General features: G+C 46.6%; 1 protein-coding gene across 1 annotated transcript in view; it reads right to left on the bottom strand.

The window, feature by feature from the left end:
* Positions 1-23244, bottom strand: part of FOXO1 (forkhead box O1) — a 94094-nt gene that overhangs the window by 5119 nt on the left and 65731 nt on the right. The window lies entirely within an intron of this gene.

The raw sequence follows: 23244 nt of genomic DNA, 5'->3' as shown, positions 1-23244 counted from the left end.
CACACAGACATGTCTCACATGGAAGACACGTCTCACATGGAAGACAAGTCATGTTTTCAAAGTTTACGGTACAGATCTGTACCATCACTACAAGACAGCTCCAAAGAGTAAAGTAGTACTGTATCTTAAAAACAGTATCTGTATTTTAATTTAACAAGGGGAAAAAACTAAACAGGCATTATTATAAACACTTTCTTTTACATAGCTCTATTTTCCATGGAAATTACAGGACCTGGTTTTTAAACCACTTAGATTTGCGATGCAAATACTACTCCATTAACACAGTGCTATCAAAACCCCTATCCATCCAATCATCCCCTAGAACTACTGCAAGTTCTCTGGGGATGGTACATGCGCCACTTAACACGAAGTGAGAAGTTCTGTATTATGGGGTCCACGTGATCACCAACAAGAGAGAAAGCAAGCAGATTATATCCTCAGTCAAGACTCAAAACCCTGAAAACTAGCTAAGACCTAGGTTCATTTATGTTCTTAAAGTCCATTAGGCAGATATAGGTGAATAGAAGGAAAACGAGGCGGTGCTTGTGATTTTAATTTTAGAAAGTTGAAATACCAAGGAAAAAAAGACTTAAATTCAAGTGCTGTTCACGACCCTCTCTTCCCAGCTTCTACTCGAGCCAAAAAGCTGCCCTGGGAGGGAAGGAATGGTGGAAAGGGCAGAGAGCTGGTGGCTCTGATCCACTGAGTATGGCTCCATGACTAAGTCGTGACATATACAACCCCCAGGATGGTCAGGACAGAAAAACCAACTTTGAGCCCCTGGGTAGCTCTGCTACTCACTGGCTACAAACCTTGGGAAGCTGCCTGGCCCCCACGTGCTTTATAGCCCCCTTTGCGCTGGTTCCACGGGTCCAACGAGACAAGGTATGTCAGGAGCTCAGCCAGTGTCCACCATGGTAAATGGTTGGTGGGAAGAAGGTATCAGATCCCACCTTGGCGGGAGGGCACAAGGCACCACCCTTTCTGAGCCCATTCCCCTCCTCCTAGTCACTGGGTTGTGGGTAGGAGCTAAGTGGTATTACAAACACAAACCCGCAACTCCAAACACACTGCGACAGGAGCCAAAGACAGCGCAGGCCCCAGCAGAAGCGGTGGGGCCAGGCTGTAAGGGAGGAAGCCCGAGTGCGACTCCTGTCCTGGGTAAAGCGTGAGACTGCCGGCAGCTGGACAGCCTGCTGTGGACAAGGAAGAGGGGCTCCAGGGAAGCAGGGCGCAGCCCGGCTGGCTCGGCCCCAGCGCAGGACAGGCACGCAGCAGCCTCTCTCTCTGTGCACTCAGTGCTCTCTGTCATCAGGGCCTGGAGCAGGTTCCGGGCGTCCTGGACTCCCGGAGCAGGACTGAGCGCGTGGCCCCCACACGTCTCTGGCTTCCTCTGCCAAATGGATGCCCAGCTCCGCTGAGTGAGCCCCTGGGACCCCTGAGGCCCCTTCTCCCCGACCACGAAGCGGCTCTGGCTGGATCTGTGGTCACCCAGAGATGCAGCCACAGCGCCCACATCCTCATCGCTGTGGGACTCAGATGCTTGAGTGCCAATTACTGTGCCAGAACAGAGCCTCTGCACGTGGAGCCGGCCGGGGCTCCACGCAAACCATGAGCTCACCATCTCTCTCATTTAAAGGAGATAAAAAACAAACAAAGAGAAAGAAAAAGAAAATAAAAATCTCTCTTTCTAAAAGGAGACGCAGAAGTCAGAATGGGTCCAGACAGTCAAGGCTGAGAAATCTACATTTCAAAATGCCCTCTGACCCTCTGTCCTACATTCCACGCGAGGATTGCAACACAGCAGCCCTGGGACAGCCCTTCGGCCAGGCCCAGGCGAGCGGGGTCGGTCACGGCCCTGGAAGGGGGCTTCCAGGCTGGATGCTGGGCAGGCATGTACGTGGGTGGTGGGGTGGGGCTTCTTCTGTTCCCAAGACTCTGTCCTCTTTCTTCCCGCCTATAGACCTCACCCCAAATCCAGACTGGAGCCCCTGAAAGAGGCCAGGAGCTGCATCTCCCGCATATCCTATTCCATCCCCGTCAGATTCTCCAAACCCTACGGGGAAGGTTTCACTGACACAGACACAGACACAGACAGTGCTTCCGTGCTGGCCCCCAACCTCCACACACACACACACACACACACACACACACACACACACACAGTGCTTCCCTGCTGGCCCCCAACCTCCACACACACACACACACACACCCCCCCAGCCTCTACATTCCTCCTCAAAGAAACAGGCCTGCTCCTGGGGCAGACCTGGAACTGAGTCTGTACAGGCTGGAAGTCTGGGCATTTGCACAATATTCCATCATGACTATCTTGTTCTTTAAACACAATAGAAACACAGATAAGCTACGATGGAATCTCTGGAGGAAAGGAAGCTTGACTCCTGTCCCTGTCACATTTGGTTAATGATGAAGGGGGAAGATCTTCCTAGATAGTGGCTTCCTGGCTGTCTGTACAGCCTGGGGGGCAGGGGCTGGTGGTGAGGGACACAGCTCTATGATACATATAATTAGGTCAGATCATTTGTAACTGCAACTGGGGGACACTTCCATTAAAGATGGAATCTTTAAGAAGCTCAGGAAGAAAAAAAAAAAAGGCCAGGAAGTATTCACTAACTGGGCAAGACACACACTGGCTTACCAAAAATGGGGGAGGGGGGGCGCGCGTGGGGGTGCACACGGGGTGTAAGCAACCCCTTACTTACCAAGACTTTATGCTACATACTTTCCTAAGAGGACATTTCAGGTCACTCTTTGAGTAACAGAGCTGTCTCCTAACTTTACCAACAACTAAAAAAAATTTTTCCCCAAACAGGAAAAGGTTTGCTGTGCAGGGCTGGTTACATAAATTCCTGTTTTTCACATAGCCAGCAGGACACTAAAGAAGCTATGATAATCCAATGGGAGGAATTGGAGTGGGAGATGTTGAGTAGGTAAAGCTTGAAAAAAATACATGTCTCTAGTCATGATGTTGGGCTTCCTGGTGGCTCAGACAGTAAAGAATCTGCCTGCAATGCAGGAGACCAGGGTTCGATCCCTGGGTCAGGAGACAGAGGGCGAAAGAGGAAGAGATGATTGGATGGCGTCACCGACTCAATGGACATGAGTGTGAGCACGCTCCGGGAGATAGTGAAGGACAGAGCAGGCTGGCGTGCCGCGGTCCATGGGGTTGCAAAGAGTCGGACACGACTGAGCGACTGAACAACATCAATTCATGATGTGACGTCTGCAAATCTCAGCAGGACGCAGTGGACACGGCCGAGGTGGGGCAAGCGTGGTTCCCGTGACCTGGGCAGAGAGCCACACGCAGCCAACAGGGCTCTGAGCTTCAACTGGGAACGAGTATCACGTGAGGAGAGAGGCAGGGTGTGAAGACAGAAGCGCTCGCGCACTGCAAACAGCTCACCCAGATCCCGAATGTTCGCCCGAGACCACCAGAGAGGAGGAGCCCTCAGCAACTCCCCTGCCACTAGCTGTCGTCTCCGCTGCATGTGCCCCTCGGCTGCCTGTCCCCTGACCCTCCCTCACCATCTGCGTGCCTGGCCACCCTGAGCGTCGAGGCAAGTCTATGGGGCAGCGGCACCCTGGACCCGCTGCACCCCAGCCAGGGCGCCCCGGCTTGCTCAACCTGCTCTAGTGGCTGTTTCTAGCTCACGGGTTCATTCCGTGCCCTCTGCAGACCAGATTCCACACCTCTTGAAGGGTAAGGGTTTTTTTTTTTTAATCTTATCTCAAAGCTCATAGAAGACGCCTTACACACAAGACACACTCAATGAACGGCTGTTGACCAACGTCCCAAAAATATCACAGGGAAGGTGTCATGCCATCCACTTCTTTTCTCTGTCCATTCGTGCATCGCTTCATGCCAAGTAACTTTCATTAACACTGGGGCTGATTTATGCTGGGCACAGTGAGGGACGTCAGAAGGAGCTACTCACAGAGTCTGCCTTCTGGGTGTTCTATGATCTACCTGGGGAAGGAACCAGTCCACCTAAATGGCCACTCAGGACAGGAAATGTACAAAAGACTGTCCAGGAGCCTTGATGTTTTCCTGCCAAAGGTCACCACTCCCACCCCACCCCGCCACTTCTGTCTCAGCCCGACTGTCTCTTTCTTCTGAAAGCATTTCCCAAGAACCCATCCCATTCTGCAGCTAACACACGGCCTGGTTTGCTCACCACAAGCACAACTCTGCTCTGCCTGGCTTCCTACAACCCTGTGAGTTCCAGGAGCTTGGAGACCTGGGCTGTCTTCTTGGGCACCGTACCCTCACAGCTCTACTACCGAAGCATCTACTGGATAGATGAACAGATCTTACATTTACAGGCTGTTTTCAAGATTAAATGAGATAACAGATGCCCTTAGCTCAACCGATATCAGCCGCTGTTTTGATTAGGATAATGGCTGTGTTTCAGCAACTCATGCATATTACAAACATCGGTCTCATTCTCATTATTCCTTTATAACTAGATTATTATAATAGTTAAATTATTCCTTTATAATGAGAATGAGACCATCACCTCTCAGCCACCACTCTTCACCCCAATTTCTGCTGGGCATTCTAAGACTACTCTGGTCTTTGTGTTCAACCAAAAACAAAACCAGCAACTTAAAGCTGAATACATCCTGCTCAGGATCCCCTGGGCCTTCATATTTTACACCTGGATTTTACTTTAGCGCTTACAAACCGCTTTCAATACATCATGTCTCATTCTATCCTTGGAAGAGTCCTGTAAGGCAGGTTATCATTGGCCCCATTTTGAAAATGGGAGCACTGAGACTCAAAAAAAGAATCTCCTGCAAAATGTCTCTGCGTGCACCACCACTGCCGGCTGGAAAAACCATGTTTTGGCTTCACCATCATTAAGAAGAATCACAGGAACATATTACTTAAGACTGAGGTTACCTGTGTGCATCCTTGAGGGAGCGGAAATAATTCTGTTTACAAATACTAGTTTAGAAAGCTTGTTTTCTGCCTCAACGAGTAATAAATTTACAAAATATGATTTGTTTTTAATTCTAACTGGTTACTCTTCGTGGCAGGAAACCAGAGCAGCTTAAGTGTGAATTTCAGACGTGAGTGTTGCCTCGGGGAAAGCGTGTGCAAAGAGGCTGTGGGAACCCACAAGGAGAATGGAAAGGCCCTCAGTAGGCCGCACAGCCCAGAACTGCCCATTGCCCCCACGGGAGGGTGGGTGTGAACAACAGCCGGCCAGCCAGACAAAGAGAACTTCAAACCCAGACGCTGGGACACATGACTAAATGGACTTGTTGTTCCAGAAATTCTAGAAATTCTTTCAAAAATGCGAGACAAACTAGATCTTTCCCAGAGCGTTTTATCGAATTCCTGTGAACTCTGTCCGTGTGTGCGATGCCTTCGCAGGCTCCCGGCGTGGACGTGGCTCCTCCTCCTGCTTCCTCGCTTTTTACAAATCCCTTCCTGCACTTCCAAGAGCAAAAACAAACCAAGGAGAAAGTGGGAGTAATCTCTGTTCAGCAGAGCTCCCGTCAGAGATGAGAATAAAACAACTCTGTAAAGCAATGCATGGTGCTTGCAAACAGAAGGAAACGTGACCTTTTTGCCCATCCTTTTTTACAGGTGATGGTGACAGACTTATGTTACCAATCGAAGCATGTACATTCAATTTTGGAAAGTGCTGTAATGGTAGATCTGCTGTGGAGGGCTTGATCTACTACACGTGTTCACGTTAGGCTCCGGCACCCAGCTCTTCTTCTGGAAAGCTGGTTTCACCTCCCCGAAACCTGCCCTTCTTGCCTGCAATCAGTGGCCCCCAGTCTGCACTAGGATTCGTGCTTCCCCAGGAACCTTTGTGGACAGAGGCCTCACAGCCTCATTAAACTTGTGAGCCGGAAAGTCCTGGGAAGGTCACCTGTCCTCACACCCTTATTTTGTATTAGGGAAAATAGAGTTCGGAAAGATTAAAATGCAGATGGAAAGCTCATTTACAAAAGGCAGGAACCACGTGGTGCAGAAGCCCTAGACGAACTGTAAAATCAGAGTCAAGGGCATGCAATGGCCCTCCCCTAGACCAAACCAATCTCAGCTGCACATTCTCCAAAGGCTATAGGTGCACATTTAGCTCCAAAAGCAGCTTTATCTCTGACTCAAATCACTTCAAAGGAAGGAAAATATGACTACATTACATCAGCTTCTACTAAAAAAAAAAGCATATGGCAGACTATGCTCTCATGTGAAACAGAACCAAAAAGGCAAATGTAACATCTCAGAAGTTTCAGGTTTTCGGGGGCAGTGGGGAGGCGGAGTCCAAGGTCGGACGGTGGGCTCCAGGTCTCCCCACGTCCTGACACCCGTGACACAGCAGCGCCATGACACAGGGTCACTGGGGACGGAACGGCACCCTCTCCACGGAGAGTGCTCAAAGAGTCACCTGGCACAAAGCGGGGAAATGAAGGTTGGCTATTTTGTGATAGGAAGTAAAGGGATGTGTAAACAGGAATTTTTTTGGCCATCATGAATGGTTACAACTTGATTAAAAACCATTCATCACAGACTTCCTGTTCAACAAGGCAGCCAGCCTTCCTGAGGCTGTTTCCATGTCCTTGCAACCGAGCTGCGACCCTTCTTTGACAGAGAAATTGTTCTCGCCCCTTAAGAGGACTTTAAAGATAGAGATCTGGATCGTTTAACTAGTGTGCTCGCTCAGCTTTGGGGGTGATCCCTGTCAGAACCTGTGTCGTCTGCGAGGTTGTTCAAGGAGAGAGGCGCGCACACTGCTGGCTGATGAACAGCTTGTATTCGGGATGGCAAATAGGAGAGGGGAACTTGCTTCCTCGTCTCTTCCCACACTGGCCAAGAGGAAGCCTTGCAACAGAGAACCAGGCGATGCTCCACAACTGGCCTGATCCTTAATAAGCTTGTATTCGCCAGAAGCCTCAGTGTTTCAGGGCAAATCTTCAGCCACTAACATCAGATATTGAGGACTTAAGGAAAAATCTTCAGGATGGAACAGAAATTTTACTTGATGATATTAAAACTATGCCAAGCTTTGGCTCCTCCGAAGGTCGTAAATGAAAAGAAGCACAGTGTTTCCCCGTGCTGTGCCCTAGAGGCAAACTGTGTGTCAGAAAGCTGTATTTCATGAAAGGAAGGGCACAGCCCTTGATTTTCAGGATGTGAAGACCCATGCCACGCCATGTCCTGTGTTCTACACACAAGCAGAAACTACGAACTCCAAGAGGCAAAGCCCCAACATTCCAGGTGAGCTCGGAGCCTCAGAGGCAGGCACCTCCCTCTGTTCCAGATGCCGAGGCATGCACCTGAACCCCTGGTCCAGGTACAGTCTCCCCAAGAGCGGCTGACGTGGAGCCCTGCTTAAGCAAAGCCTGGAAAACAGAAACCACCTCCCACAGTCACACGCTTGGGCTGGAGGTTGCCATGGGAGCCAACAAGGCCAACTCTCAGGTGAACGTCATCACCCCTGGCTAACAAGGTCCCAGGGGTGGATATACAGAGACTCAATTTCATTTAGCTAAAACTCTCTTAAATACCTCAAAAAGGGGGATGGGGGTGGGGAGAGGATGTGTCGGCTACTAAGGATTTCAAAGTAGAGCTGGTTTCTCCTGGGATTAATTTAGTTCTAGTGCAGCAAGCAGGCAGCCCCGGCCCTTTAACCCACTCACTGCTTCCCCAGGGAGGCACAGGGGCCGGAGGGCACTGCCAAGTCCATGGCGGGGAACCACCACTCCCCACTTTGCCTGTCGGCTGACCAGAAGGACCCCTTCCTTTCTGAAAGGTCTTTTTAGTTAACTGCCCAGAATAGGGATTTTTTTTTTTTTGCTGCTTTTGCCTAATGACTGTTTCAAACACATAAGGCCCTACCAGAACAGAATATTAAGAGGAAACTCATTTGTTGAAGCGATTTTTCCATTTGCCTAATGAAAGTCTTTGTCTATTTTATAGGCCATACCATTTATCGAATCTGCAATGGCTTTATAAACACGCTGCTTTACAAATGCAATTAACTACCTTACATATTTGGCTACCAGAATGAGCCAAAACAAAATAAAAACCAAAAAACAAAGAATACGTTAGGATTTACTTTCTTCTGGTGAGGAATTTAAATCGGGCATACAGTGAAACCTCATATAGCATGAGTTTGATCCATCTTAAGTTCTTCTAAACAGAACTAAGTGAATCTCAAAGTATTTGGTCAAAGTTAGTGATGAGCCCATTAAACCTGTTCATGTTAAGTAAATGTTTATCCAAGGTGTGCACCTAAACTGCTTACAAGAACCAACAAAAAGCTTTACGAATGTAAAGGCGATGTTGAAACTTGGGACAGATTAGAATCTGCAGGATAATATCCCACAGATAGGATGTACTGTCTTCAATTGCCTTTTACCCTAAATATGTTAATATGTTCACTGTCTACAAAATGCTAGGAAAAGATGAATCCACTGAATGCATAATCTACTTACGAAGAGCTGGTACACACAGTAAACAGAATTACAAAGTACAAAATCTAGGTTTATATGGATTTTTTTTTCCTATTTTGGAACTCAAATATGATAAATCTATTTGAGTTAATAGATAATCTAGATAAATAGATAATCTAGATAAATCTATAAAATAGATAAATCTGATAAATCTGAGTTAATAGATAATCTAGATAAATAGATAATCTAGATAAATCTATAAAAATAGATAAATCTAGATTGCAAAATGAACAGCAAGTTGCAATAAAATATGCCACTCTGAACCACACATTATTTGCAATGGAGCTATACAGAACCTTGAAACCAGCTTTCGGGCCATCATTCTGGCTAAGGAATAAAGCAACAATGATTTCTTAAGTACACATTGTTGTGGGGCCACCCCAAAAAAATTCTTCAGAGCTTGTCCCAACTCAAATAGTTACAAATATTCACTGACTGACCCAATACGAGCAAAAACACTGGGCCCATTTACTTTAAGATAAAGCAAAATTCCACCCACCATGGGAGACTGGGCTAGCCAGAGCAGTCCCCACACCCTGCAGACGGCAGGGATCCACCTCGGTGAACAGATCACAGCCCTACTCCCCACACCTTCCTTCCTTCCAAACGACAAAGGCTTCGTCAGCACCAGCAGGACCCATGCCAGTTCAGAGACCCCAAGCTGCTGCTGCTGCTAGGTCACGTCAGTAGTATCCGACTCTGTGCGACCCCATAGAGAGCAGCCCACCAGGCTCCCCCATCCCTGGGATTCTCCAGGCAAGAATACTGGAGTGGGCTGCCATTTCCTTCTCCAATGCATGCATTCATGCAAAGTTGCTTCAGTTGTCTCCAACTCTGTGCGATCCTATGGACAGCAGCCCACCAGGCTCCTCCGTCCACAGGATTCTGTAGGCAAGAATACCGGAGTGGGCTGCCATTTCCTTCTCCAAGAGACCCCAAGAGAACCCCCAAAACACATCAGAAATGTAGCTTTCCATTAAGTTACCTAAGTGCCTACATATACGGGTCCCTCGGGGCCTTTCATAATGTGTCCACCCCCAAAGCCGCACCTTCTCACCAGCACAGCTTGTCCGTGCATGAGGCTCGCGCCCAACCTGAGCAGCATCTGTCCGAGGTGCTCCTGCCGCAACACGGTGCCGCTCTTGTCTGTCACCTATGCTGTGAACAGCATTTTCACATCGGAAAACTGTGCATCAACTGAACAGAGAAGGAGCCCCAGAAGCGGTCCCCTCACTCTGCACAGTCACTGACACTCCACCCGAAGTAACACATTTATTAAGGGATGCCTACAAGGACCTGCAGCCTAAGTCAGGCCTCAGGTCAAGATTAAGGCCAGCTCTCGGAGAATGTGCTTCACCAAGACCTTCCTGGGCTCAGGGGGCTGGAAGGCTCCAAATTGAGTCTGCCCTGGAACCTGATTTAGATGACCTGGGGACATCCTACTAGGACTTCTGTGGATTCCATTATTTTTGAGCTTAGCCTGAGTTAGACTGGTCCATATTCCAGAGAGAAGAGAGAAAGAAAGTCAAGTAGGACAAAGTGAAGTGAAAAGTGAAAGTCGCTCGGTCGTGTACGACTCTTTGCGACCCCAAGGACTCTCCATTGGGTTCCAGAGAGTTGAACACCACTGAGCAAGTGAACTGAACTGGACTATACAGTCCATGGAATTCTCCAGGCCAGAATACTGGAGTGGGTAGCCTTTCCCTTCTCCAGGGGATCTCAACCCAGGGATCAAAGCCAGGTCTCCTGCATCACAGGCGGATTCTTTACCAGCTGAACCACAAGGGAAACCCAAGTAGAACAAAAAGGATCCCCAGCTGAGTGATTGCAAACCTTGCCCATCTGGAAAGCTCTCCTTGTACTAAACCTTTTACTCTCACACTGCAGTTTGAACTCATAACCTCTTTAGAAACATGAATGACAAAGTCAAGAGTCAAGAATTAAAAGCATAAGACTATGTTTACAAACCTCCAAAGACAAAACCTCACAGCTACTTCTGAATATCATTTTTAGGAGGTGTTGATCTCTTCAACTGCCCTGGCTACACATATGCATTGTTTTGCGTTGAGAAAGCAAGGAGAGAATTTTGTACAGTTAAGCTCTATCTTAAATACTAGAGGGAAATGGACAAAGGAAGAATGAATAAATGATTATATGAACTCACTTTCTTAAGGTGAGTCAAACCAATGGAGAATGAGAACTTCTCGCCCGAGCCCAAAGTCTGTGGTGGTACACCTTAAACTCCTCTTTGGAACTTTAGTGCTCAGTTTTCAATTTTATCACTTTGAATTTTGCCCAGAACGAACTGTGAATAGCAAGCACTGTGGCTGGAATCTTGCACAGGGCACAAAAGTTTTGTATCTCTTCTGAGCTACTGAATTCAAGTTCACTCTGAACCACTGCTACAATTCACCACAGTATGTTAGTACATTCGGGGTGCCTTTCCTCCACTTTGTTAAAACTATGCATTTGCCAAAATGCTTCAGTATTAGGATCTTCGCAGAAGAGTAAAGGTTTATACTCATGTCCAAGTTAGGCCATTTCTTCTGCATATGAATCTGAGCCAGGTAGGTGACGCCCTTTACTTTACCATCATATAACCCAAAGAAGCATGGTGAAAAGGTAGTGACAGCACATTGGGAAAACACAATATTTATTATTAAAAATGTGAAAGATGCTAAAAATTTCAATTTCTAGAAATCTTTGATCATCTAAAACAAAAGCAAGATTTTCTGGATTTTGTTGGGCCCATTATTAGACACTTAAACTATGAGCAGTGAGATAAGTCTAATTTCAACTCCTCTCACTTTGTTCTAAACAACAGGTTAGTGTCTTTGATATTAGTTTATTTCCTTTCTATTTTTTTAAACTACTTGGAAAACTGAGACAAATTCTGAAAACCCAGTTAAGACTGTTAGAGAGATTAGAATTTTAAGCAGGTGAACTAAGTTTGAAACACTCACTCTTCACTGCACCTCTAACCCCAAAGGTAAGAAGCTTTGTATTTTAACCATTTTGAAAGTCCATGATACATTTCTATCAAACAGTTAATGAAGATAGGCGCCAATACATTGGGCAACTATTTTGGTCCTCGAAGTAGCCATAAATTAAGCAGGAGTAGCATGAAATTTTAGAACAAAATATTTTCTTTACAAGAGTCTTCAAGGTTGGGTTATCTGTGTTTTTATTTAATTACACAGACACCCGACTGTTTCAAAAGGACCACAAGGCCAGTCAGGGCTGGAGCAGGACGTGTCCGGTCAGCTCTGCCCTAGTGGATACCAGGGCCGTTTTGCTCTTGGAGGGATGGAGGGGGCCAGGGTACCATGGATATCACAGGACCCAAATCAGTCATTTTTATTGCGAATACAAATGGAGGATAAACTCTAACTTTCATTTTTATCATTTAAAACTCCATCCAAAATTTATCAAGAAATCAAACAAAGCTTGGTTGAAGTGGGTCTACTGCAAACTATTTAAATCCAGACCACCTCAGAAATTAACATTTCCATTTCCATATCAGTAACATAAATCAGGGTCTTCTACAATGTCATTTCCATTCAACAAGTATTTATTGGGCCTCTACTGTATACTAGGTACATGGAAAAGCAAAGTAACACATGCCTCCCAGGCTGACAAACGATAGGAGGCACACGCTCAAAACAAGGAAGGAAAGACCCTGACCTGGAAGTGGGGCGTGAAGAAAGGCGAGAGTCAGACCTCTGGATGAAGGAGAAGGGGTTCTCGATGTGAGTGCAGAAACAAATAGAAGGTGATGGGCATACTGTGTAACAGCCTCCCAGATGGCTCAGTGGTAAAGAATCTGCCTGCCAATGCAGGAGACAGGAGTTCAACCCTGGTTTGGGAAGATCCCCTGGACAAGGAAATGGCAACCCACTCTATTCTTGCCTGGAGAATCCCATGGACAGAGGCGCCTGGCGGGCTGCAGCCCGTGGGGTCGCAAGAGTTGGACATGACTGAGCAACTAAACCAGCACCACACACTACAGAACGAGCTCTAAAACCCGAGAAACCTGGATTCAAATCCAAACCTGAACACTCCTGGGCAAGTGACTTACAACCTAACAAAAGTTTTACCTTACTGAATCACAGTACTAAAATGCTCAGTGCGTAGACAAGTTTGTGAAAAGCACTAAAAATGTGTTTGGAAGAGAAAGAAGGGGTAAATGTGGCCGTATTTGAGTTCAGACGCCAAAAGAGGGGGAAACAAGATGGGAGGGGACTTGTATTAATAAAAACGAGCTAGGAGCCTGTGTTTCATCCCACATGCAATGCTCAGGAGATCAAGTGAAAAATCGGAATAAAGTTATGACATGAAACCTAGAGGAACGAGCCAACCTGTCTTCCCACGAAACGGCAGAAGAGGAGACTGTGTCCCCGCTTGAAAAGCAGATATTAATATTTTTGATTATCCAAAAACTTAAGAATGTGAGGGTGTCTGTATTTTTATGTGCACACAAATGCTTGCTGATTAGCAAAAGTATCTCGGGAAGGTGCTGTCTTTGTGTGGTTCTTCCTCACCTGGAAAACTGTCCTTGGTTCAGATCACCAAGGTTCAGATCACCCCAACCTCACCACAACCGGAGGTGGCTGACCGGAGGTGGCTGCAGCTTGTGTGGAAAGGCTGAGAAGCATCATCTCGAGGACTCCATGCATCTTTCTCTCTAAAGCTGCTGCTGGGCTTTTTTTTTCTCATGATTCTAACGCTGCTTGGTGGTTCTAAGACTCATGGCATGATCTCAGAAATATGACTGATTTTTTTTTCATAGTCAGAGAAGGGCAGGATACTGGAGCTGGGACCATTTGTTTTGAAAACAAATTCTAAAAGTCGTGAAGTCTGCTGTGTTTTCATATTTTTATCCATCGTTCACAACATTTGGCATATGAACGGCGTTCTTACTCTTTGAGAGGTTTATTTTTGTTTCTTGAGGTCATTGTCTAGGCTCAACCATAACATCTTTCAGGGTGTTTTGAAAGGCTAAAGGGAAATTAAAGGAAATAATGCCCTACAATGTAACCATGGACCGTTCAACATAAACAGGGATAAAGTTGCTACAGATCACTCAGCTATTCAGTACCCTGGTGGGTGCATGTGAGATCCAGGGCCAAGACCAACCCGTGGCTGGACGGCAGTGGTGTGAGGATAAACAGATGGCGTTTTCCCCCCAAACACACTCCCTCCACCACACATCACACATCACCTCCATTACCGTGGAGCACACACCACCACCCCCAACCCACACACACACGAAAAAGGTCTAAATCTTGGCAACTTAATGTTCAATGGCGAACTATCCAGTCAGAATTTGATTATACAAGTACATGATTCTGGATAAAAACCCTACCCTCAGCAGAGTCCACCCTTTCTTCTTCCACAGCCCAGGGGCCCTGGCCTCCGTCTGCTTCCCTTGCTCTCTGCCGCTGAGGAACACTTGCTGAGAAACACCACACCTTTCGTTATTAACGTCCCATCTATTTCACGGCACTTTCTCCCAACCGTGGCTCCCTGTGGGATCATTTTATTCTCCCCATGAAAACAAACAGAACCAAACTAAGCACTTCCACCGATTCAGAGTTTCTATCTTTTGGATTTTAAAATACTTTATGTGAACTTTCCATCTACATTCAACTCCTGAAACAGCTTAGCTGAGGTGAGGATGAAAACAGGAAGAAAGAAACTAAGACAGAAAGAAAGAGACCCAGAGAAAGCAGGGAAGGAGGGTAGCAGGGTGGGGAGAAGAAGGGGGCAGGGGGAGAGAGACGGACGAAGGAAGGAAGGAAAGAACATCGAGTATACTGCCCAAGGATCAGGTCTCAGAAGGTGGACTTGCTTCCTTAGTTTGAGATTTCGGTGCAAAATATTAAATCATTCCTGCCTGGCTGGAACAATGTCTCTCAAAACAGAAGAGTTCTGCTAAGAAGCTCTGCTTCTCCCAAAGCAGAGGGCTGACTGATAGGTGAGAAGGACGCGGAATCTGCCACTCGCACCTCCACCATGCTCCCCACACCCGCCCCCGCCACAAACGAGCAATCTCCAGAGAGCAACAGAAAGCGGCCAAGGCGAATACTGGATATTAAGGACGAGCTGGGGGAGGGATGCTGACACACAGGGCCTCCCTCGGGGAACGGGCCTGGTCCAACACCTGCCAAAAGGCAGCGGCACGCTGCTCTGGGTCCAGGTTTCTGCAGCCCGTCCTTGCCAAACAGAACAGCTGTCACCCAGGCTACAGTTCATGAATCTTTACCTAACAACCCTGACACGAGGGCCTGGGGCGCTGATCCTGGTTGCGTTATGGTTCAAGTCCTGCTCCACACAGCTCCAGCTGAACTGCTGACAGTGACAAGGTGACAGACAGGACTCCCCACGACCAGCCTCTACCCCACCCCCACCCCCAGGGGAGATGCTCTATTCCTCCAGCTCTCCAAAGGTGAGGTGTCCCTCTCCCCACAGAGGTCGCCTGGAGCACTTCCAGAGTAAACACTGGACAGAGCAGCACGTTCTGGCCAAGCAGAGCGTCTCCAACGTCTGAGCCAAAGCAAGGACTCCTCAACTTACACTGGACTCCCAACTGTAGGGTTTTTAGAGCCTTTAATATGCTAACTTCATGTTCATACACGAAAGCAACACAAAGCAAAACGCAACAGCCTTCATTAACGCGGACCTTTTGTTTGTTTTGTGGGTGTGATCACGTGCACCCGCCACGTCTCTGACACTTCCTGACAGACCATGCTGTGAAACCAATGTTTAGCGGCAGGCACACACTTTGGGAAACGCTAGTCGACTGGCAAGACAGTGGTCAAGGGAGTGAAGGTCTGGCTCTAACTCTGTATAGACGACTCTGGACAAATTTCATCTCCTGTGTCTCTCCGCTTTGTCCTAACTCCAGAGAGGAGCTGAGCCGGGTACAGCGTCTTCAGGAAGCACACAGAGGGTACTGTGCACTTGTGAGGTCTCAGGATCATGCCCAGGGTGGAAGGGCAGGCCATCCGAAAGCTGCTGAGCTGCCTCCCAAAGAGCATAGCTGTCCCAGGCGCCCCGGGAAGCCCGGGTGCTCGCTGAAGCCTCCCTCTCTGAACGATGCAGGAGACACAGACTCCCCTGAGCAGGCCAGGAGACTCAAGACTGCGGGTCCCGCACAGACTCTCGCCCACGACCTCACAGTAAGAGCCAACATCTTCAATAATACACAAGGCAGACTTACGAAGGGGCCAGAATGAGCCCACTCTAATTTCAATTCCAAATCCCTCCCACCCCTCCTGAATGCTTCTGTGGGAGGAAGGAAGGCAAACACCAGGTACAGGAGGAGGAAGAAGGGGAGGAGATGACAGGAGGAGAGCATGATAGGCCGATTGTTCAGAAGACAGGGGAATGGAAAAAATGATTTGATTCCTAAGAAGTCTCCTACGTCAGGAAAACATACCCCAGCCCTGGCCGTGACACTATACTGGGTAAGAACCATGATGTGAGCAGGGAGCCAGTTTCCAGGGTCATGGAAACACAGTCCGGAGGAGAGGGAGCTGCACACCTGCTCGCCTAGTTAGTACAAGGCGTTAGCAGAACTACTGCAGAACTAGCCTGGGCAGAAGCAGCAGCCAGGATTGGAGGGCTCATTTACATACATTTGACGAATGCCAACGATCATGTCCCTGAGACCTCCAGTGCGTATCAATGTACAGCAGCTAGTATCAACGGTGATCTTCACTGCCCGTTACATGGAATCTGTATGGTCAACTATTTCTTCTACAAGACAATCTCAACGAACATAATGATGTCTCTCAGTGGTGAAGGCAATGGGGATCTTTACTTTCTAGTTGTACATTGTCTTTTTGCTGTTGTTAAAAGAAAGAGCACATGTAACTTTCAAAATCAGAATAAAGCTACTTCCTCTGGGGGGCAAGACCAAAAAAACTCTGCCTGTTCCTCTTTCATTTGTTCATTCAAAAAAACTGATTTCATATCAAGTGTCAAGACCTGTATCATACCACACACACACACAAATATTTTCATAGTCAAATAAAGTGAAGTTCACAAACTATATCCTGGGATTTTTTATTTTTTCAGGAAACAATAGTTCTTTCCTTAAGCAGGAAGTAGAAAAAAACAAGTTCTATAACAAAACCAGTCAAATATGGTGGCTGGGCCAAAGAACCTGAGCCTGCTGTCATACAAACCAGATTCTAACAAGCCAGTCCTAGCACTGAGTGAACACGTGACCTTGGATGAGTCACTTCAGCTCTCCATGCTTCTTTAATCACCTCATCTGCAAAATGGGGACAGCAGCTGCCACTTCAAAAGACTTTTCATAGGAATTAAAATGAGATAATCACACAAAGCACTTAACAAACACAAAATGTCAAGCAAACGTCGAGCCGCTGAACAGAGGCAAGGCAAACCTCAAGTCACCACCCTGCACAAACTCAAAGAAAACCGAGCACTGGTGCGTTTTTTTAGGCAAAACACATCCCTGGGCACTGGGTCTTAATGTTGATCCAACCATTACTAGCAGCAGCAACAAAAGACGCTGTCACTTGGAGGTGAAAGTCATCCAGGGTATGATCAAGCAAAGTCAGAAGCTCAAAGACACTTCAAGCTGCCAAACTACTCCTTAGCCCTTGTCCACACACAGACACGATGGCTCAGATGGTCAAGAATCTGTCTATAATGCAGGAGACCTAGGTTCGATCTCTGAACTGGGAAATTCCTCTGGAGAAGGGCATGGCAACCCACTCCAGGATTCCTGCCTGGAGAATTCCACAGACAGAAGAGCCTGGCGGGCTACAGTCCACGGGGTTGCAAAGAGTGACTAACACTTTCACTTTTACACATAGACACACCAGGCTAATGTAGTTGGCGAGACATGGGCACCAACATTCTGAAACCCAGCAGGAGAGGGTGCTGGAAGAAATACGAAAATAAAATAAAATCAAGTGCTTGGGCATGTCCTCAGAGAATACAGAAAGGCATTTGGGCTTTTCCAGAGTATAAGAGGTGTCTGGAGTGGACAGAGCACCACAGAACATCTCTGCTATGTTTTGTGACCCCCTTCCTCCATCATGGATAAATCCGGAGGAGAAACTGCTTGGAGGCATTTAAAAAAAAATAGTGAACAAAAATAGAGTCCAACATCCCTCACACTTGTTGCTGAAACACATTCCTTCACCTTGGAAAGACAGTCAAGAAAACTTGTGGAGAGCTGTCCTCATACAATTGTACAAATTGTGTTTAAATTGGGAAGCCAGCTGCTCCTTGATCAGTCATCCTTTTTATCATCAACAGAACTTTAATTAGCCCCCATCTGCTTCCTGTTTTATACCACAAATTTTAACTTTCACCTGTCTGGAGCCAAACTGTAGTTAACTACACCCATAGTAAATAAAAACACTGAACTTTTCATACAACACACAATTAATTTTCATTAAGTTGATACTGGGCTATTCAAAATAGTGCCTGATTCAAGTCAACTATTTTCCCATAAATGACAAAGTTCTATACTAAAAATTCAACAGAAACTCTCTCCCACCCACATCTTCTTGCATTTTTTCCATTAAGAAGGTTTTCAAGCTGTCTGGCTTCAATTTCCTGATTTTACTGTTAAGTATGGGGCCATGTCAGGTCATGTAGTAACAATGGCTCAATCTCACACACACAATGCTGACTTTAAAAAAAAAAAAAAAGTTGCAGAATGATACCTACATTGACAACATTTATATAAATGTAAAGGGGGGGGGGTGACTATATAGGATTTATGGGCCCTCATACATCAGCCCAGCCAGGGGACAGGCTTCTCTAAGAAAGCCAAGAGCCCACCTCTGAAGCAGTAGCCGCCTCTGGGGAGACAGGAAGGCACGGAGCAAGGTAGGTGGCATCTGTTAAAACCGCGCGGTGGCATGAGCACTGCTGCTGTTTAGTCGCTCGGTTGTGTCCAGCTCTCTTGCAGCCCCATGAGCTGCAGCCTGCCAGGCTTCTTTGCCCATGGGATTTCCTGGGCAGGAACACCGGCCACACTAGCCTCTGTGTACTTCTAGATGCTGGGACTATTTCATACAGTTGTAAGCCAAAGCCAGAGGGAGGGAGCTGCAGTCAGTAAGCGAAGGTGAGCCGGTGCCCTATGCCTTCTGACCCCACTTGAGAGCTAGGATGGCACTGGACACAGCTTAAAAAGCTCCCCCAGATTCTCATGCCCTCACCCTTTGGAAAGGCCGAGTAACAGTCCACATGCCTCAAGGGCAGGCACCCCACTCACTCATCTCGAAACTGCCAGTGCTTACCTACCCAGTCAGGACCCGAGATGTATTATCTGAGTCAATCAATAGACAGCACAAGAGGATTTCTGTGCTGCTATTTCCTAGCCCAATAACCAAGCACATCAAGCCAATTTACCTTTCTTGAAGGAGTCTGAAAAGATGATGAATGGTTACCACTCCAGACTAATGACTGCCGACTTCTAGGAAGCATGTTGGAAACTGAAGCCCTAAAGCCCGTGGCTCAGAGGTTGGGATTCAGCAAGTTCAGAGTGGGGCCCAGGGCTCTGTATTTTAAAAAGTCCTAGTACTGGGACTTCCCTGGCAGTCCACTGGTTAAGACTTCACCTTCTTACGCAAGGGGTGTGGACTGGATCCCTGGTTGGGGAGCTAAGATCCCACATGCCTCATGGCCAAAAAGCCCCCCATAAAACAGAAGCAATACTGTAACAAACTCAATAATGACTTTTAAAACAGTCCACATCAAAAAAAATCTTTAAAAAAATTTAAAAAGTTATAATACTGAGCGTCACAAAGTTTGAGAACACTTGGACTAGCTTCATGTCCAACATTCCTTCTTTCAGTTCTAATATTCTAAGAAAATAACTCAACTGTGTCATTCCAAGAGATTCTGATTCAACAGGATGAAAAAGTGAAGCCCCAGAATATTTTTAACAAGCATCTCATCTGACAGCCAAGTCTGAGAAACACAGTGTTAGTGGTACTTTGCAGTCACTAACACCAAATAATATAAGGCAACTTACGGTATGATGTTATTTCATAGATAAGTTTAAAAAGGATGATTAAAAATATAATTATATGGTTATGGATAAAAGCCACTGTGTTCTAAGATCAAATTTTAAATCATCGTTTTTTTTTCAGAAAGAAAAACAGAAGCATCGTTAGTGAATGAGGACGTGTCAACCTCACCTTTCAATTTCCTGGAATTTTCCTCCCCCACTTTCCTCTTTAATATATAGTATTTCCTTTGGACACACACACAGCCAGCTTCACAATGGAGTCTTTACAAGATCACGGCTGCAGATACCAACAGGCCAGCCAGCGACTCTGTGGGAGGGACCCTACTGCAGCCTGATTGCCCCCGCTTCCAAGGTTTCTGCTCTGGCCGAGAAAGGATAATCACTTCTTATCAAACACTGATAGCACCTAAAATTCCTTCTCCTTTCTGACACGCCATCTGACTCCAGGGTGGGGGCAGACATCACATCTGCTCGGGAAATCACCAGTGGAATGTACTTTCATGGGAGCAAAGGTTCTGGCTCACAGCTGACCACAGGTCAGGAGAACCTCAAATTACTGCAGAAGAAAAGGAGCTGAAACCCCATCCAGCAAAGTGGATGCAAGCAGCCGCCAGTTTTCAAGGGCTGAAAGCAAAATCTAGATGACCAAGATAGCCAGAAAAGTTCAACGTTATCCTGGCTAGGATGTCACATGGACTCACTTGGCATCAAACATGTAATTTAGCACATGCTTTTAATAAGTTCATGTGTAAGATAAAACCAATCCAAAAAGGGGCTGTGTGCCCAAGGGAAGTGTGGGCCCCCTCCTCCCGGTCCACGACCAAAAGCCATGTCTTCCATATACAGAGACATCCACTTCCCCCTCTAACTCCAAGGTGACTTCAACATGAAGGTCTTTTAAGAATAAATGTGGAAAGGCCCTCAAAAATCTGGATCACAATCCACAAAGTAGTGAAACCAATCTAGAGGGTGAAGGCGAGCGATTTTTTTTAATTAACACAATAGAAAGCTTTTTTATTTTGTAGAACTCTTGTGTCACATGTGTACACATGTACACTGAGTCATACTAGAAAATGGACTTCTTACTATGCATCAGGCTTGGGGGGAAAAAAATGAGAAAGCCACAGAAACAGAAAGAAAGGTACTCCTTACCAGAGGACCCGCTTTCCCTCTCTAGGAAAGGCCTAACGACAGAGCCCAGTGAAAAAGAACACGGTTCCGTCCCCGGGGTTTCCGGGAGATAATACCCTCAAAACCTTCAGGGAATGCCCACGCGGTGCAGGCGGCAGAAGGGCCTTGTCCCCGATGTCCTGTGAGAGGTGGCTTACCATCTGGGCCTGGGAAGAACAGAGGCAGGGAAAAGGTTGTGTGCTATCATGTTTGACTTCTTTTTTAATCAGGTAAGTTCTGGCCGAGCTACTTTTTCATCAGGAGAACGAAACGGGTGCTAAGCCTTCATAGGCTGAGATTTCAAAGAAATATTACTTAAGTGTCCATCTTTCCTTCAGGGAGGTGCAGAGTCAGCACAAGAAAACCATGGCTAGGGCAAGCAAGAAAAGTGAATTTAGATTATGTTTACAAGCCAAGGGAAGGAGAAAAGAAGACGCATTGAACAAACCCTCTACTGGAAACATTGCTGAAGTGTTTTGAAACTGAAGATTATACCACCACTTAAGATATTTTTTTTCTCTACTATTTTGCCCAGCATATTACAAAACTGCATCTAGGCCTGAAATAGCAGATTGCCTCAAGAGCAAATGACAATATTTGTACCAGAAATGTTGGCAACCAGCAGCACAGATGGGTTTCTGCACAGCAATCTTCAAAATGGGGCTCCGAGAATAACTCCACCTACTGCACCAATGCTAAATTGCTGAATCCAAAGTCAGAAGGGCTCATTATTCCAAATTTTCTCCACCACCTCCTTCCCCAGCGCACGTGTACCTGCCTGACCTCCTCTGCCTGGGAAGAAGAGCGCAGAACAAAGAAGAAAAGAGAGAAAGAGCAGAGTCGAGTGAGAAGGTCCCCGGGCACCAACAGGTGGTGGATGGTCAGTTATCCACAAGCAGCAGGATCACACAAATAATGGAAGCCAGTTATTTACATGAACAGTTTTCATCTTCCCCTTCAAATGCAAGTTTTTAAACACTGTACCCAAGTTTCATCTCCTCTCCAAGGCCGGGTACCTTGGTCAGGTGATGTCATTTTTGTTAGACTTGAGAACGGAGGGAGGGACCAGAAGAATTACTAGGATGGTCCCAAAGCTACCCTTCTGCACCTACAGCATAGCTCAGTGGACAAAAACCAAACCTCCTTCAAACCCCCGAAGAAGAAGAAAACAGCCACCTTTAAACAAAGGAGCTGGCACCTCCACGTCTGCTCTGCCTGCCAACTACGACGTGCTGTTCTCTCCCTCCGTTCCTCTGCAATTTCTACCAAATGGTCTGGAAAGGCAAATTAAACATAAGTCTTCACTTAAGGAGACATTAATTATGAAACCCATCCAATTAAAGCACTGTCTCTGGCAGTCACCCTATCCTTTCCCTGTCTCTGAAAGCGCCCAGAGGGTTGGCAGTGGAAATGGGTCTCTGCCTTTGCGCTCCGTAGGCTGACCTCCAAGCAAACCAGAGGGCCTGCCGCACAAAAGAGAACAAGCGAACAGACTTTTTTTCAGGTTAGGACGGTGCTTTTCAAGTTACATAATGCAGAGGGCAGAAGACGGCAACGTGTTCCGAGTTCCCGCACGGTCTAAGGTGGGGGTGGCGCAGGAGGCCTGCGCTCTCACAGAGCAAACTCAAGTATTAACAAGCTTAGGGCTTCCGGCAGACAGAAGCCCTACATTTAAATACTTGTTAATTTAATCCTGAAGAAACCAAGAGTGGAGGATTAAGGGAGTGCTAAATCTCCCACCCTTCCTCCCCTCAGACAGGCTCTGATGATAATTCCACGGCCTATAAGCAACAGTTAGAACTGGACATGAACAACAGACTGGTTCCTAAAAGGAAAAGGACTATGTCAAGGCTGTATATTGTCACCCTATTTATTTAACTTCTATGCAGAGTACATCATGAGAAACACTGGACTGGAAGAAACACAAACTGGAATCAAGATTGCCGGGAGAAATATCAATAACCTCAGATATGCAGATGACACCACCCTTATGGCAGAAAGTGAAGAGGAACTCAAAAGCCTCTTGATGAAAGTGAAAGTGGAGAGTGAAAAAGTTGGCTTAAAGCTCAACATTCAGAAAAGGAAGATCATGGCATCCGGTCCCACCACTTCATGGGAAATAGATGAGGAAACAGTGTCAGACTTTATTTTTCTGGGCTCCAAAATCACTACAGATGGTGACTGCAGCCATGAAATTAAAAGACGCTTAGTCCTTGGAAGGAAAGTTATGACCAACCTAGATAGCATATTCAAAAGCAGAGACATTACTTTGCCAACAAAGGTCCATCTAGTCAAGGCTATGGTTTTTCCAGTGGTCATGTGTGGATGTGAAAGTTGGACTGTGAAGAAGGCTGAACGCTGAAGAATTGATGCTTTTGAACTGTGGTGTTGGAGAAGACTCTTGAGAATCCCTTGGACTGCAAGGAGATCCAACCACTCCATTCTGAAGGAGATCAGCCCTGGGTTTTCTTTGGAAGGAATGATGCTAAAGCTGAAACTCCAGTACTTTGGCTACCTCATGCGAAGAGTTGACTCTTTGGAAAAGACTCTGATGCTGG

The sequence above is a fragment of the Bos mutus genome, chromosome 12 (genome assembly GCF_027580195.1).
Source record: "Bos mutus isolate GX-2022 chromosome 12, NWIPB_WYAK_1.1, whole genome shotgun sequence".
Classification (NCBI taxonomy): Eukaryota; Metazoa; Chordata; class Mammalia; order Artiodactyla; family Bovidae; genus Bos; species Bos mutus.
The sequence above is the reverse complement of the archived record's forward strand: the minus strand, read 5'-3'. Positions and strand labels throughout refer to the sequence as shown.